Source organism: Lepeophtheirus salmonis, chromosome 6 (assembly GCF_016086655.4).
Source record: "Lepeophtheirus salmonis chromosome 6, UVic_Lsal_1.4, whole genome shotgun sequence".
In the NCBI taxonomy this organism is placed as follows: Eukaryota; Metazoa; Arthropoda; class Copepoda; order Siphonostomatoida; family Caligidae; genus Lepeophtheirus; species Lepeophtheirus salmonis.
In genome coordinates, this window is record NC_052136.2 from 44,487,734 (window position 1) to 44,505,271 (window position 17,538).

The 17,538-nt window shown below is 31.3% G+C and overlaps 2 long non-coding RNA genes across 2 annotated transcripts; one reads left to right on the forward strand and one right to left on the reverse strand.

Annotated features, from left to right (window-relative positions):
* Positions 1 to 13,677: 13,677 nt before the first annotated feature.
* LOC139905819 (uncharacterized) lies at positions 13,678 to 15,325 on the reverse strand. The gene is made up of 3 exons (XR_011780890.1): positions 14,643 to 15,325; positions 14,451 to 14,590; positions 13,678 to 14,388 (listed from the first exon to the last, which is right to left on the reverse strand). It is a non-coding gene; the product is annotated as an uncharacterized lncRNA (long non-coding RNA).
* Positions 15,326 to 15,808: 483 nt separating this feature from the next.
* LOC139905818 (uncharacterized) lies at positions 15,809 to 17,189 on the forward strand. Its single transcript, XR_011780889.1, has 2 exons — positions 15,809 to 16,379; positions 16,479 to 17,189. It is a non-coding gene; the product is annotated as an uncharacterized lncRNA (long non-coding RNA).
* Positions 17,190 to 17,538: the final 349 nt, after the last annotated feature.

The window sequence follows — 17,538 nt, forward strand, 5'->3', positions numbered from 1 at the left end:
CTGCTCCATATGTAAAAATAAATAAAATAATAATAACTATAATTTGAAATAGGTGAATTTTTAACGAAAAAAACGTGTTTCTTTGTTAAGTCTAGGACTTTTCAGGCCATGTGCTATATCTGCATATAATTTTGAAACGGACCAATAGATAATTTATTTACAAGAACTTTGTATATTTTAAACTTCAAACCTCAACAATAGTGCCTTACAAAATAAGGATAGTTTGGGATTTAAAATGTGTCGTGTTTGTAAGGGTGAAAATCTCTTTATTTTGAAAGGGATAGTTGTTCAGGTTTGGAAGCATAAAGTCAAAAGTTCTTTAAAATAAGTTGCACGCAGACTCCTGATAAGGTTGTTAGCTTAGCCTAAGAGACGTAAAAACAGAAGTAAATTCCATAGGATTTAAAAACTTTTCTCTCACCTTTTGTTTTGATTTGACTAGATCCTGGATAAGAAAAAAAAGAGGATCAGAGTTACCAGATCCATTTATTATACATACATAGATACGCCACATGTTGTATACAACATAAAAGTCGAGTTTATATATTTATTGTGTTATATAATTTCCTTTATTTCCAAGCCATTACACTTCTAAAGTTTATCATAGCCTAACATTCATACAAACATACAGATTTCCTCTTTCACTCTTTCTATTATTTTCTTTAGATAAATGTGTTTAAATTAATTTTTTTATGTTAAATTTTTTTATTGAAAGGATTTCTGTTTATGTTATTATTATTATTTCTTTCATTTTTGTAGTATTTTGATGTGCTCATTCATCTTTCACTTTGAATAACTACATACTATAATAACTAAACATACATTGATAACAAAGAGATACATTCACACATCAGAAGATTTATTTGAAATATGAATTATCTTATAATTTTGTGTAGAGCTTATTTATTTATTCAAAATTACATACTAGACTATGTTTCTCTATAGCCATGGCCGTAGAGATCTGTAATTATTTGTACATAAAATAAAAGCCTGGATATAGAGCAAAAAAAGAGCATCGTTCTAATTTTTTGTTCATTTTGAGTACACGAACGAAAAAAAATTGAGCAGCTAAAGGAAAAATCTTTCATTATTAGCTTATTTCTGGCTCCTTTTTTATTATTTTCCAATGACTTCCTTTACTCTAGAACCAAACTTTAAAACTAATCACCCTTGATCAATGTTTCCCTAAATACAATAAATACTCTTTTGCCCAATAGGGACACTAAGGGTACCATAAATTACTCTATAGCTAAATATACAACCTTCAAGGGAAATAAATAATTGCATATTTCAAATGATTAAGTGACGTAGTTTCTGGTACCTCAAAATGGACATCTCACAAATAATTTTTTTTCCAACTAACTAAATCTAGACCAAAATTGATCATGCAGTCGGCGTTTCGTATAAAAAATTAATGAATACACGTAAGAGATTTACGAATGTGCTCCTGATTGGAATTTTTTTCAGAAATGAACCGATGAACAAAATTCTGATAAAATCAGTTGACTTTATGAATAATCAAGAGTTATATTCGAGCTCAGACTCAAACCATTTTTTAATGCAAATGTTTTTAGGAATCATATCGAAATAAACTTGCAGTCACTTAGAATCAGACTCGTCTTGGAATAGTTGTCATTTGGACGCATAAACGTAGAAAATTTCTTATTCTTCAACCATGCATTATATAATTTTAGCAAGCTTGTTGTTATTAATCTTGTTTAATCTTTTGGTTTACTTTAAACGTTCATTTTTTTAAAATTCGTTTAGTTAACTAAATTAACCACTTTAATAATTCCTTTTTGAATTTGTTTAACTCACTTGGAATTCTTTTAATCGTCGTTCATTGTTCACTCTTTAAAATACTTTTTTTTCCATTTTAATTGTTTTCAGAAAAATTAAACGCAAACATAGTAAACTGACAAATTCCCAACTATATCACACTTATGCTCACGGGGCGGATACGTCTTGATATCTCCTTTAGATGGTCCCCCAGCCCCTTTGCCCTCTTTCCACATAAATTGGCACTTTTTAGATTATGGATTGTTGAAATTATTTTCTAATGAACGACTGACTAATTCAATTGAAAGCTGTTGTATTTAATTTAATAAAATACAAGATACTTAGAGACAAACTCTAAGTATTTTTGTAAAGTTAAGAGTGAGAGGAAATTATTATTATTAGCTTCTTGTAATTTCGAATTAAAATCTTCTCATTGCTCTTCCACTTATTCAAACGTGTCCATTATGTAAAGTGCTAACACCAAGTCCGTACAATATACAAATTATTAAAATATTGAGACTTTTAAAGAACTCCCAAACATCTCAAATAATGTCATAAATACTCATATATCTGTGGAAAATATATATATCGATAGAAATTGAAATAATTCATATTAAAAAATTAATAATCAATTGAATTTGAGAAGATCTCGAAAAAAATAGAGATCTAAGATAACACCATTTCTGTATTAGGGGCGTCTAAAGGAGAATATAAATATATATTTTTTGGGGCTTGGTTTTTCCAAAAAAATCCAAAAAAGTTTCTACAATTTTTTTAAAAATACATAGTTTTGCGCAAAAAGTTAAATGTTATGAAAAAAAAAGTTGAAAAATTTAATTCAATTTAAAATTAAAAATAATTTGAAAAAAAATCAAATTTTAAATATTTAAGCAAAAAGCCAAAATTCCTTAATTTTGAAGGGGCTATTTTTTGCATAAACTAGAAAAGTAGTAAATAAGAATCGGAATTGCAAATTAAACGTTATTTTCCGGATGCCGATCCCGATTCCAGAAAAAACAAATAATTTTCCGATTCACGTCCCCGATTAATCGTCCCATCACTAGTAATAATCATACTTTATTAATTATATTAATTTGTATATTGGATAGCGTACATATATGGTATACTAAAAAAATTAGGGGATCCACAGTTCCATCACTTATTATAACTACATAATAGTTAAATTAAAATGGCAATTATGTTATTTATAATTTATAATAAAAGTTTTAGTTCAAATTATAACCTGTTATAAGTTATAAAGTATAATCATTTTTAAATGTTAAAACCTAAACTGTGTGTTCCAAACAAGATCAGTCCTAACAGTAGCTCTTGATAAAAGTTGTAGAGCAGAACTCAATCCTATTATAAGACATTCATTATGCAATTTTATAGGTATGACTATAATATGTACTACTTATTTACTTATCTCTATTATACTAATTTGAGAGTTTAAAAGTCATTTTTTTAATAATTTTGCTTTAAACAATGTTGTTGAACACATAATTAGCTGTCAATAGCTAAGAAAGACATTGTCCTAGTTTGACCCCATGAGTACACTGTATAAGAGGAAGATTGAGATAGAGGCGCTCTTTCGTGCGGGAGTGTCCAAGAAAACCATCGGGAAGCAGACTGGAACCTCAAGGAACATAATTTATAATGAGTAAAATTACTTGGCGTTCCTGCATTACAACACAAAACAATAGATTTACTTAGGCAGATAATTGTAAAGACTAATTTGAATTTAATGAGTGATTTGAAATTTACAAAAATATTATATATTATTACACAACAGCATCGAAAACTGAGAAATTAACTACTGCTTGCATTTCTATTCAACCATTGTTGAAGAGATAGTTGTTGTGGTATGCCTGTAGACATCATATTAGAGTAAGATTGCTTACACATTCTTGTGATTTCATTGAAAATTGAATTATAAAAAAGTCCGTAAGTTTCTTTATTTGGAGGATATAGAAAAAGTTTTGAAATATTAAACCACGAAGAAACAGATTTTCTTTTAATACCTGGAATTGAAAAAAAATACAAACACACACAAAAAAACACACGATAGTTTCATTCTTCAAGCATGCTTTAGAGTTGGACTATTCAAGAGGGGACTATAAACAATTAATTCAGCTCACACTCATTTCTCTTGGTGAAGCACCTCTGAAAAAAACCAGGACCTCTTGACAATACTCGGTGGATGGCAAAATTGCTATACTCAGTTAAAATTATACTACTATAAACTTGAATAAATGTATTGCCTCAAGGAGCAGTTTTTACCCTCGCCAATCGGAAAAATTAAAACAATTTGTACATTTATTTGTATATTGTTATATTCCTAGGTGGATACCCCCCCCCCCCTAATCTGCAACTTTAGCTCCTATAAATGATTTAAATTTAATTCTTACCTTCCTAGAATATTAAATGTACAACCTAATTATTAAGGAGTTGCTTTTAAAGCAATGGAGTTGCATATTGGGTATTTGTCAGAAGAATTGGTTCTATTAGCATTATGTAGTGAGTCAATCGATGAAGCATCGAAAATGAGGATTACGAGGAAAATTATCAAAATAGAAGCCCCATTAAAAGCAGACATAGAATTGGGTATGGAAAACCAAAATTTACACTTGTAGTTAAAGAAAATACGACTGATTTGTCAGAATTCATTGTGCCAGATAGTTGGGTATTATTTCAAATATTAAATATCAATCTGATTTCTTATAGACACCTGTGTCTAAGTGGAAATCAAGCAGTAGTTATATTAATATAAAATCTATTGTAAATAATGCCGCAGAGAGGGAAGTGAAGCCATGTAGTGACTATTCCAACACATCAAAAAAAGAGAAAAACTTTCAAAAACAGTCTACATGTGGTCGATAATTATCTTGATCACATACCAAACCAGCGAAAAAATCAATCGAATATTAAAAGATGTATTAAAATTTGAATGATTAAGATCTGTATTTAAAGAAAATAGAAATTATTCAGATGTGTTAAACAATAATGTATGTTTATGTTATGGAATAAAATGAAAAAAATACAATAAGTTTCATCCAAATGTGCCAACGTAAAAAATTGTCCAATCTTCACCAAATTTTGAAGAACTATTCGAGAGGTTTAGCCTCAAGACCAGAACAAAGGCCGGTCATATCCCGTAACTTTTAGAAAAAAATGAGGCAAAGCGATCACCCTAGACCGTAGTCTGCTTCCAAATGGCCTTCTGGGACAATTTTGTACAGAAGAGTGCTGCTATCTCAATCTTCTTTACGCACTGTGTGCTAATGTTGCCGACTAGAACAATATTTTTGTTAGCAATCGACAATTAAATATGTGTTCTTCAACATTGCTCATATGAAAATTGTAAAAAACCTCTCAAAATTTGCATAATATAAATGAGTAAATAATAACAGTTGTCACGGTATGAAAAACTAAAGATGACAAAAATAATGACCTTCTTTGACATTGTACACCTGTTCATAAAACATAATAATATTTATTAATTAGATAACTAGATGGGAAATTAGGATTCGTCAGGATCCGGATTCCTAGACATACCAATAAATAAGATATACTTATTTGTATTTTTATAAGAGCATTTTATATATATTAACAGCTTATTTACATCAATCAAATTCATAATAAAATAAAACTTGAGGTGACTATTTATTTACAAATGCTCCTCATTTTTTTTTATCTCAAAACTTTCTATTACTAATATGTAAATATTATCAATGAATGAACGAGGGGAAATAGTGAAAATGCCACAATTAATCTTAACATAAAAAATTACACTGTATTTTGTTGTCAACTGTAGGTTTTTCTACTTATCCCCCTTAATCAGAGTTCGGAAAGTTAATTGGTTGAATTTGAATGATCCATTGTTAACAATTCCATACAATTATTAAATGATAGTTTCATATTTAGGAAGAATGAGCTAACTATTCCCAATTAATATTGGGCCTTTTCTTCTGTACTTTTTTTGCCGTCGGTAAGATTGCAAGGTACAATAGACTTAATGATGTGATAAATAACGCGAAAATATGAGATAACAATATCAATGAGTTTTAATATTATCTGTATAGTATCAGCTTAATCCCACAGCCTGTTATAGGAAAAACTAGGGTAGAACTTGTTCACCATTTTTACGTTATTTTGTTCATTTTCTGAAAAGTTTCCGTTTGTCGTTCATTCGTCACTTTTTCCCCGTTCATTTTTGAACAATGGATACAAAATATGAAAGAATTTTTTTTTGTGGGAACGGTTAAAAGGAATGTTTCCAAAACTATATGGGTACAAATACAGTAATATTAAGGTCCTTTTTATGATTATTTATTAATAATATCAGTCAAACCTGGTTTAACGGCAACTGGTTTTAATCGTATCACCAGACTAAACGGCTATGTCCAGTTTTCAAATTAATAATTGTTACAAAATTGAATGGTTTCAGAGGTTACCTGCACTAAGCGGTCACTTTTTTAGTTTCCATTGACTGATTGCTTAATATAAATTTGACTGTATTTGCGTTCTGGGGACTCTGCAAGTGGGGAGCTTAGTCATACTAAGTCATTCTTGGGATTTTAAATTTATATTCCATGAGTGTATTTCTCTAAATACCAACTATCATAATTACTAAAGTGGAAACTCTGTTGTAACCTCAACTTTTGAAACTAATTAGGGCTTTCCTTGCTTTTTATTTTAGAATCAGTCCTTATAAGCTATTACTTATACTAAATCATCATCAATTAGTAAAATTCATTATATAAGTTCTGTTTTTTAAAAATCTATTTTACCATTAATAAAAACTTGACAACCCTCCTATGACTCGGACCCTAACTCTTTTTTTTTTCCAAAATAAGATCCTTTGTTCATTTTTCTCTTGCTTCCGATACTCTCAAGAAGCCCCTTAAAATATATTAAGAAAAGGAAAAATTAAAAACTGAGAAATAGTTATTTTATTGGGGTCTTTTTGGGTTATTGGTTGATCATGTCTATAGCATAAATCCCTTATAACAGTATTAACTTTAATTCAGGGGCACTTTACTCAGATGGAAAGTGAAGGAAACAAAAATATTTTATCACATTATTTAAAAAATTTATTTATTAGCATCTCTTTGGTCCTAGCAATTCTACTGCCTTTGTAATTCATAATCCGAATTCAATCTCTTTGGGGCTCCAAAAAGTTTCTACCTTACATGTTTGAATTTGGTTGATTTTTCAATACACCATCGTGTCTTGAATGTCTATTTAAAAAATTGCATTTTTATCGAACGTAGAATACCTATTTCGTACAGGAACATTCCATAGTTCAGTGATTTGCAAATTGTGTCCCGTGAGCCATTTCATAGAAAATAATCAATGTACACAGAAATTGATAATTTTACTCACAAAATCAGATCAGTAATTTTTTAATATATTTTAATTTTATTTTAAGCACCTACAAACATAATAATAATTATACTATATAATTAAGGAAGAAAAAAAAATTGTTATTTGAAATCTCAAAAAATTGTTATTGACTAAAAATTGAATGACTCACTGTATATTTATAACTAAAAACCAAAGTAAATACTCGTTGAAGGGGTTTCTATTTAGTTAAAGTTGAAAACATTTATTGAATTAAATACTGAGAGTGTTAACATTGTATCCATTGTTTCATTTTGTCTAATCACATTCCGTCAAGTCTTTTATTTGTCATATCTCGTCTCATATCATTTTATTTTGTAAAGAATAGATAATATATTTTTATACCAAATATTTATTTTTGGAAAATTATAAATATATAACTATACATTTAGTTTTCATCAGTCTCCTATCCCTCTTCATAAGACGAAGCATTCGTATATTCACTTTTTGTTTCGTCACATTTTGTCTAGTTTATGTTTCGGCTCCACATGTTTATTTCGTCACATTTTGCTTCTTCTAGTCCTCGTTTCGTCTCGTCTTAGTTTTGTCAAGAATTTTTTTTTTTGTTTTAGTCAGACGAAACAGAAAAATAAAATTGTTTCATTTCGTCTTAGTCTAATATTCGTAATTAAAATTTTTTCGTTGGATCAGCTGATTATTATTTTTATAAATAAATAAACCTTCATATTAACAACATTTTCAATGTTACGGACAATAAGAAAATTGGGAATTGTGCAAAATGCTGGGACAATCTTCAAAGTGCCCGTTAGAGCACTTACATTGTCAGGTATAGTTTATCAAGTTAATCATTAAGGATTTGATTAGGCTATAATTTCATTGAAAGTACTTTGATAATGATACAGTTTCATTTCAAGCAATTCGATTATGATACAATTTCATTGCAAGTAATTTGATAATGTAGGGTATTTTCATTGCGATTTATATTGTATTCATACAATCAAACTATTGTATAATAGTAAACTGTTGCGAGAGACTCCATTTTATTTTACAAAATATACCCCTTTGACTAGGTAGTGCAAGTGGACAGCTGGTCCCTAAGGGGGATCAAAACCTATCACCACCACTATCTTGAGTATCAAGGACCCTTCATATATATTATAATATAACCGGGCCCACTGGTTACGCATGCGAACCGCTTGTCCACAAGAGGGAGCAAAACCTATCACCGCTTTTATCCTGAGTATCAAGGATACCTTCTAATATCCCATTTTTTCTCCCTAATCTATAATTTCCGTTCTCTGCTACTTGGATCACAACAACCAAAATGTAGTGGGATCTGTTTTTTCACGGTCAATACTTCTTGGAACTGGGACTTTGACGGGCTTTCCTTCCTCAACCTCCTTAAACTGGAGTGAGAAGAGTTGCATTATCCTGTTTTCTCTTCTTGTTTTTCTTGCTAGTGATTAGCTCCTCTCTTAGTGGTACTGAGAAAGTATTTAATGTGAACACTTGCAATATCGTCAATCGTCTTCATTTTTCCCCTTGGTAACCCTGGAAGGTTCTGAAGCGAGACATTTAAGGCTGTATTTTTGTTCTCCGGATACAGATTGTTGACAAAATACACAATTCTTATCATCATCCGGTCTTCTCTCTATGCCCTCCACTTCAGGCCTTTCCTTCTCTATATTTCCTAATCTCTTATGGCTACTACTCCGTGGTTATATAACACTCTTCGGATAAATGTTAGACCTCATATCCGACCTTTATCGAATGACCATGACTTTGGTATGGAGTTCACCCAATAAAAGAGTAGTTTGTTCAGTATGCCATGAATCGCGGAGAATCCCACGATTCTTGGCATACTGAACTAGGTCAGGGATGTCCAAGTTTTTAATATAATGGGCCACATTGCCAATTGAAATATTTTAAGAGGCTGCAGCCCCTATTAAGTTAAATTTAATGAAAATGGCCACATAAAACAAAAAATATTTAGTACAAATTTATTTCAATTTTAGACCAAATATAAAAAAAAAGACAAATCTATTTTTTCAAGGGCAAACAGTTTAAAAAAGACAAACTGGCAACCCTGTCAGAGTATCAGAAAATACAACACAACTTCAAATTTTGGTTCTTCTCGACGCGGATGTTGATTGAAAAATAATTTCAGACATTGTCGGCGTGACTGTGAGGACAGTCCAGAACATCAGGGTGGGCAAGGAGAATGGGAAATGATTCCAAAGGAAGGCAACAAGCTGAGAAAATGGTTAGAAGCGAGATAAAACATTTCTCAAGTCCCTGGAAGCAAAGATCAAGTATCAATCAACCTATTGGCTAACGAGTTACAGGTAGACGAGATCACCATTAGGAGGGCAGTTCATGATGACATTGACCTTAAGACCTTTGTCAGGACTACAAGACATCTCCTCACCGACAGGAAGAAGGCCATAAGGCTTGAGAGATACAAAACAGTCCTTAATTACTTGAAGAATTATCCGTCGACTGTGAATATCTTCTTGTCTGAGAAGATCTTGCCTCAGCTGAAAGCTGCTATCCTGATAACAACTATGTTTTTACCCAAAGACACCTCCCCCTCCCCCCACAGTCATACGGCCTTGAAGACATAGAACTTCTGGAAGGAGCACTTTGCTGACTTCCGGGACAATACCTTTTGGCCCTCCTGCAGTTCTGATCTCAATCAAGGACAGCATAAAAAAGAAATGGGCCAACATGTCTGCTGATTATATTGTGGAAACCTGCGGTAAGTTCCGACATCGTGTGGAGGCAGTGATAGAGGATGCAGGCAGTCATATTTAATAAAACATTTCCAAAAAGGGTGTATCTTTCCTAAAAAAAAAGAAAGTCACTCCGAATTAAAATCCTGTGAACGTTCCAGCTTTTGTTGTTTCAGTCCTTATACATTCGGTACAGTCCAGGACCGTTCCTTTGGACCGTCAGTACAAGAACTGATTAAAAAAGAACAACTAGAGTGACGTCATCTAGGACCGAACTTTATAAGTCTTATGACTGATAGAAGGATTGAACAGAACCGGGCCTAGACTGAAGTGGACGGGACTCCAGCCTTCAATCATCAATAAGGACTGGCACAACACTAGCTCCAGCAAACAAAGCCTCCTCATTTTGAAGCAACCACCCTGTTTGAACATTGAACAATGTACCTAGGAATAAAAGACGGGACTTTTAATTAAATCAGGTCAACATTTTTTTCTGAGAGTAGGAAGAAGAATAAGTTGGGGGAAAAGCAGGACAAAGGATACAGAAGATAGGGAGAATTATATAATATGTAGATGAAAGAAATTTACGAAACGGTTGGTAGGTAGGTATATTATTATTATTCAAAAAAATATATGTACAATATATACTACTGGTAGTATAAAAGAATAAAAAGGCTCTATTTGACATGGAATTTATTAGTTCTCGGTAGATTCCCAATAAATTAAGTCATTTCTTCTCCCTTTTACTCTTTCTCCATTTTCCTATTCTTTCAGCTATTATCTACATAATATTGTATACATACATACATTCAAATACATTATTCCAATATGTACATTATATATAATATAAATTCAGAATCTTCAAATGGCCTGAGCATCATTTATTATTTAGAACCCCGTTTACTTCATACATGCATAGTATATACATTATAATAACCAATTAATTCGACGGAACAATTGCTTTAATCTACGAAACCTCAAGTCTATTAAGTTTATTAACGTAGTACTATTTTATTATTTCTTATGTAATTTTTTATTACTTTCTTTCATTATTTTAATGAACTTTATTGAATTTATTGTATGTAATCATTATTATTGTGTTTAATATTATTTTCTCCATTAATCTATCTACCATTGATTTGCAATAAATGACGATTACATGTTAATGTAATGACTTTATTTTCATGGTATACTGTTCTTATTTTTTTATTTAGTTATTTACATAATGTAATGAATTGGTGATCAGAAGATGCTAAGCATTTGAACATCTATGCTTTTTCTTAATTAAAACAATATGGAACAGAAGGAGTGAGCTATATCCCTTCCTCATCAACACAAAATAGTACTATGTACCTATGAATATGCAATAAAATAGTATTACGTTGACCAAAGGCCTTCATTTAATCATTTGAATCAATTTATGAGTTAATTTTGACATATTTAAAAAGTTGCTTCGATTTGTTGTCACTCAACCTCAACAGGCAATTCTGAGAGTTGTAAATCTTTTGCATTATTTAGGGTGTGATATTTTTTGTTGTTGGCAATTTGAAGAGTGTTTTTTATTTTCCAAAGTTACATATTTAAGACTCTACAGAGGTATAAGTCTTGGGTTTGAGTCTTGATTTTCCAGAAATTGAATTACAAATGGCAAGTTTTTGTTATGTTTTTTTATTTTCCGAATTGGTTCTCATTATTCTTGCCTTCTTGGGGATAGAACATCAAGTATAAAGTGCAACCATGAGTGCGTAAATTACAGAAAGTAACAATAGTTATTTGTTGGGAAGTTATACATGTAAGTCCCTTTTGGAATCAGAGTAAAATTGAGGATCAATACAGAAGTAATTCTTGCCTATATTCTTGATATAGCATATGGGATTAAAAAATCTTGGGGCTCAGACATAGATGGCACTATGTTGATAAAAATTATAGATATATAATAACAATAAATGGGAGTTTTGTAAGAGGGCGAGGATAAGTGGAAGTGAGCTATATAGGATTAATGAATTAAGACTTTTGTTAATATTACCTACCTGCTATATAATTTTTGGGAGTTAAACGGAAATACTGCTATAATTAAATACCTTTTCTTTTAAATAGCATTAGTGCGGGTCAATATTGTTATTATATTTAAAATTATAAATATTTATTTTATTATGCATTTATAAAACAATTAACTGAAAAGATAGGCAAAAAATTTCTATCGATGAAAGATGTTCCAAAAAAATTAGATATAAATACTTATAAAACTTAATTAGTTACATATAATCGAGGTCCTATTAGCAAATAAAAGTTAACAAATCTTAACTTTTGCTGAATGTGGAGCTCCAAATACAGCAGATTTATTCAATGGGGGTTTGAGATGTAAACAAAGTGATTCAAAATAATCCAAGAGATGGCTGAATATGTATATCATAAATAGTATATATTCATCAAGAAAGTGTAACTACTATCTTATTAATCATTGCTATACAGTAGAATTATAATAAATTTTATTATATATTTATTTTGTTAATAGCTGTTACTTTTTAAAAGTTGTTCGTAGGTATAAAAAAACATGCTCTGCAACGTTTCGGTACCATAGAAAAAAATATTTACATGGTTCCAGAAGCATTAATATTGATATTCTTCTTAATAATATGATTTTTAAACGTATAATTCAGTTACTGATTTTGATAATCTAGCCTATTACGCGGATATTGCGAAAAGATGTACCACTTCAAATAAATCTTTAATTAAGAAGCTTAATTTAAATAAATTGTTGATACAGAAAATAGATATATCATCAATATCCTTAACGATAAAATGTTAAGCATCATTGTTTATTTCGATGCAAATGACAAAAAAATAAGTAATAATTAATCGTTTTTGAGTATAATTGAACCTTTTAATACTTAAATTAAACTAAAATTTGCGAGATGTCTTTTCAATAATCACGTATGAACACCGCCATAAATGAGCAACTCTATTATTCTACAGGAGAAGTAAATAGTAATCACTTAAATAAGTATTAGTATTAAAAATAAAACAGAAGTTATCCATAATTTGATAAATTATGTATCAAAATTATTATGGTTGGGCAATAATTGATCTCAAGCGAGAACTCGTAAAACGAGGTGCTAGGACTCATGGGAGAGATACTTCTGATAGAAAATCTCCAATCATATGAAAAAAATGTTATTTTAGAGGATTAGTAGTTCAGATTCCGATGAAAAATTGGGAGAGTTCATCTAAATTGAAGACATTTGTTTAATCTGACAAATTTTTTATTCCCTCTGTGACGAATTAATTAATTATTTCAACTATGCAACAAAATGTTTGAGATCGTTTTTTTCTAGCCTTTTCTTCTCTTTATTTCCTAGCACGGCGTCATTTCGCTAACACGAAACAAGGACTCCTGTAAGCAGGACCGGGCACGCGCAAACATGCATTCAAATACGCGTCCAACATGGGTCCATTGAAAAAAAACAATGCAACGTGTTTGGTAAAATAATAAGTAATAACTAGTAATTATTAGTATAGTTGATAATATTGTAGAGAAAAATGCGTGCAAGGAGGAGGGGGAAAAAAGACATATGGTATCATTGTTTAAAATACTGATGTGATTATCATCTGCCTGCTTTATTATGATTTTTGAGGGTATAACGAATGTATTTATTAGCAAAATGTGTAATGAAGATATACTACGTATAATTGACTTCGACGTTTTTTATCCGTTACAGTAGATTTGAAAACGTCACACTCCATGAAATTGTAATTCATTATGAACCTTATTCTCAGAATAATAGCTAATGAAACGACAAAGTAGAGTATTTGAAATATATTTGAAGCTCAAAGTTTAAAAAAGAAGGCTTTAATTAAATATAATCTACATACTAAAAAATAAACCATTAAACATTTAAGTTAAATATACAAAATTAAACAATTAAAATCATATAACTATTAATAATAATAAATTATAAATACAGAATATTAAAATAATAGATTGATCCAGATAATTTTTTCTTGTTTTAACATCGGAATTCAGTTAAATATGTCATAACTTTAGGTTGCAATACACAAGCGAGACGTGGAGTCTAATCAAAAAGATAATCACCCCTCTTCTTAATGTGGAAGTTGCTATATACAATTGTGCACAGGATAGATATATCTCTACCGATGAGATCTAACTAATTATTAATAATAAAGTAAATGTCAAAATCATAAAATTAGACAATAAATATACTAATAAAAAATTTTTAAAATTAATTCATCGTAAAGATTTAGAGCAAAAGCTAATTATGTAGTAATGTCCGGCGATATTACTCCCTATTAAGAGCATCAAAAAGATTTTCCCCGTTATTTAGGTATGCTTATATAACAACATACTATTATCATGATGGATATACACAATTGTTAATTATAATGCAACACCCAATGTAACTACCCTCGTTGTTGTGACCATTTAAACAGTTGTTTTTGCCTTTTATGAGTTTTCTGAACACCATTTCTTGGAGCCCATCAACCATAGCTAAGCCTTTAGTGATAAAAAAGTAATATTTATTGACTATGTAATATTGGAAAACCTAATTATCATACCCAAGTCTTAAAGCGAAGTAAGTAGTCTCAGACAAACTAGTTGCAAACCATCCAAAGCTACTACCCCCGTTGTTGTGACCATTTAAGCAGTTGTTTTTGCCCTTTACTGAGTTGTGTATCATAATTCTTGATATGTTTAGCTAAAATAGAATCATATTTTATGGTTAGATTTAAAAAAAATTGAATACTTACTGTGAGATAGTACAAAATTCAGAGTTCCATTTCGATATTCGTAAATACTTTTTACTGATAACTTGATCATCATTTGGTGTGGATGACTCAAAACATTTTTATATGTATTTCTATATATGACATCAGTACCAACATCCTCCATGAATTTAATGATGGTTCCTCGGGAACCAATATGTTTACCCTTGTATTTCTCCATAAATTTTTTGAACGTAGATGATTAGCAATGGATAAGGTTATATTACATGCAATAAGCATCGTTGTGAGATCAAAGTTAAAGTCTGACTTGATGTATTTATCGTCAAATTGATTTTATAGATGAATATCCATACTCTTGTTATGAGATGAGGATAATGAGTGGCGTGTAATTCTAGACAGGGGACTAAAGGCACATTTATATCGACAAATCCGACAAACCATCTGTTTCTCATCCGGTAAGTATTTTCCAAATTCCTGGGTCTCCATTTTCATAAATCCAGACAGAAGGCGATGTCATTTTGGGGATTTTATTCAGTTCTCTATCGACTATCACCATCTCATATTATATTAATATTGAATAATAAAGGCGGGAATGATAACGTTCATGATTGATAGAAGAAGATGTATATTATTTAATCAATGATGCCATAAGTAATTCTTCTTTTCTCCTCGCACGCTTTTCTATTCTTACCAAAATTATCACCCTTAATTATTAGTTACTTTGTGGACGCAATCTTTATTGTGTTTTGTAATTCCAATCATGCCCACTAAGTGTTGTGCTCCAGGGAGTAGAACGGGCTATGCCAACGAGTCACAACAGTCTAGTGTTACGATCAATCTGTGGCCAAACAAAGAGAGAACCCCCAGACTTCATACCGCTTGACTGAGAGCCATTCCAAGAGAAACAGATCTGAAGAAGACAGATTAGGCACCATCCAAAAGTAAGGAGCTGATTTCATCTGTAAGTCTAAAAGAATTCAGACCCTTGACAAGGCTCTAAAAAAGAGGTAAGACAGCTGCTTACTTTGATGCGTATGCTTATAACTGTCCTTCCTTTATAGGTACCTCAAACCAGATGTAGTACTATCCCTTTGTCCAAACTGTCCCAACTATCTCTCAACTCCTAAAGCTTCATCAAGGCCAACTCAAGCTGTGACCACGTCACGTAGGGCTCAACAGTTCAATAAAATAAGACATTTTCAGCAAGTTAGTGAAGTTTCTCAACTCCTCAAGATTGAACCTAAGCAACCTTCTAAGCTCTCTTTCATTCATGAGCAAATGGCTCTCCTCTTCACCAAAACCAACAGCTAGATAATATTCACCTTGTCTTCTTTCAACCGCACTCATGTGGGAGAATGTGAGCTCAGGACTATGTGGAATATCCTAAACGTCAGACACCTGGATTTGGCTACGAAAAGAGAGATGAGCTTCGTGAACCAATCTCTGAGAAGAACAAACTTGGCCTCTCTTTCTTGAGAGATTTTGTCGACTTTCTCATCGAGTGGCAAAACATTAAAGCACCTGGCCTCAGAAACCTTCCTAGCAACAAAGCAGACGTGCTTTGCTACAGCAGATCTGGTAGAGTATCTTCTCCTAGATGTAGACTTCTCCTATGTACTCCTCGGCATGTTCCAGTCTGATCCCATCGAAAGAAGGTTTGGCTGGTACAGAGAACTAAGTGAAGGTATCTACTACATCAGCGTGAGACAGATCCTGGAAGCAGAGAAAATATTCGTATTCCGAGTCTTGTCAGATTCTCAGGTAAATAAGATATTTGTTAATAGTAAGCTTCTTTATTTAGGTATTACTTATTTTTACAATATAATATCATAACAATATTTGACTTTTTTAAATTTTCAGGTCCGACTACTTCAGAAATTAAAGGTCTGCTGGATGAAGACATGGTAAAAGCTGAGCTCATGGATGTTCTCTACTTAGTTGCCGGGTATATTGGTTTTTCTTTGAAGAAGATCAGCTGTACATCATGCCAAGAGTTAATGGTCATCAGAGACACACCTACGGACTCAATAACCTTCGATAGCCCAACCAATCAGCATGTAGACCTGAAAGAGTTCATCGACATAATGAGCAGAGGGGTTTGTCGACTCCATCCGACCTTCTCTACCTCTCCTGTCTTTATGCTTACTCCATGTTATCTTACATCACAGCTACTCCTGAAGAGAAAGACAGTTTACTTGGCACACCAAATCCTAGAGCTTCATTTGTTGCCACATTCATAGACAGGATGCAAGACAGTTTAAACTCTGACATTATCGCCGTTGTGGGAGTAAAGTGCAAGGAAGGACACTCCTGGTCAGCTTTTCTTCAAATAATTTCATTTGCTATGTTTAATGTCATGGGTAAAAATTTAATGATGACATCCGATTTTTAACAAAAAGAATGGCAGCTAAGAATTCAGAAGCTAATATAAAAAAAGCTAAATTTCAATCAAAATATTCTGACTTGTGGACTTGGACCAACTTTATACTTTTTGATTGTGCCTTTTCTCTTTTATATGTTTTATTGTTTATTTTGATTGAAGTACTAATAAAATACCACTTCTATTATAAATATATAGCCTCATTTTTATTATTTTGATGATTTTCCCTAGCAAAATACTTTCAAAAACTGTTTATTTTGTTGCAAAACACTTGAACAGAGAAAATTCCATTTAGAAGAAACAAATTCTAAATAAACAAAGACCCATATTGGATACTTATACATATGGTCCGTTTCCAAAAGAAAAGGAATATAATTTCTTGTTGATCCCTTATCGTTTATATAATATATAATTGGTCATTTTATTAATTGTATGAATAAATTTTGGCTATTTCTTCATATAAATAATATAATCCCTTATCATAACTACTCTTTTAATAATATTTCTAAGCGATATTATAATACAGTATCGAATAAAATA